The 824-nt window shown below is 36.5% G+C and overlaps 1 non-coding gene across 1 annotated transcript; it reads right to left on the bottom strand.

The window, feature by feature from the left end:
- Positions 1 to 417: 417 nt before the first annotated feature.
- Positions 418 to 490, bottom strand: TRNAE-CUC. The gene has a single exon. It is a non-coding gene; the product is annotated as a tRNA-Glu (tRNA).
- Positions 491 to 824: the final 334 nt, after the last annotated feature.

The following is an 824-nucleotide window of genomic DNA, read 5'->3' as shown; positions in this document are numbered from 1 at the left end:
CTGCTATGCGAGCGACCACTCGTAAAATTGGACTCTCTTCTTTTAAAATTAATGTAATGAAATGGATGTGGTGTACCCTATCACATCAACCCTCAGGTATGCTACTAGGCAAGAAATTTTTATCAAGTGAGTTCCAAATGACACTGTTAGGTAAGGAAAAACCTTCATCAAAATAAAGAAGGGTTCAAAGGAAATTTTGAGTATGATCAAATGATTTTAACCATCCGATCTAGGTGTTACTTTGTAAAACATTTTGATAATCATATATGATTAATGTTTCTTAACAGCCCAGATGAATGATAACAAATTACACAATCTATAAATGTAAGCGTCCATTCATTGCAAGTTATAGAGGCCCCATATCAAACATGAAAATTTAACTTAAAACATTATAAAAACAAAACAACAAAAGGTTTATTCCGTTGCCGGGACTTGAACCCGGGTCTCTCGGGTGAGAGCCGAGTATCCTAACCAACTAGACTACAACGGATCAGATGAAAAAAAACCGATACATAATAAATTACACCACCAATAAATCTAAGCGTATCGAATTTTTTTCCTGTTCCTTTCATAGGGACAGGAAATGACTTTTTAATCTCCCTCAAGCAAGGGGTTAGGTCATCATTTTTCTTCCCGCCCCCTATGAGAAGAACTGGACCACTGTACCAGGCAGGGAACAGGAGACAATAATGATCCAAACATGTTTACATTTGAAGTTTTAGAGGCCATATCAAACATGAAAATTGTACTTAAACGTTGGGGTTTTTAACAAATGCACCCCTAAAAATGCCCATTTGTCCAAATGCACCCCCTACAATTTTTCA

The sequence above is a fragment of the Telopea speciosissima genome, chromosome 2 (assembly GCF_018873765.1).
Source record: "Telopea speciosissima isolate NSW1024214 ecotype Mountain lineage chromosome 2, Tspe_v1, whole genome shotgun sequence".
NCBI classification, from domain to species: domain Eukaryota; kingdom Viridiplantae; phylum Streptophyta; class Magnoliopsida; order Proteales; family Proteaceae; genus Telopea; species Telopea speciosissima.
Note: the sequence above shows the minus strand (reverse complement) of the source record. Positions and strands in the feature narration are given on the sequence as shown.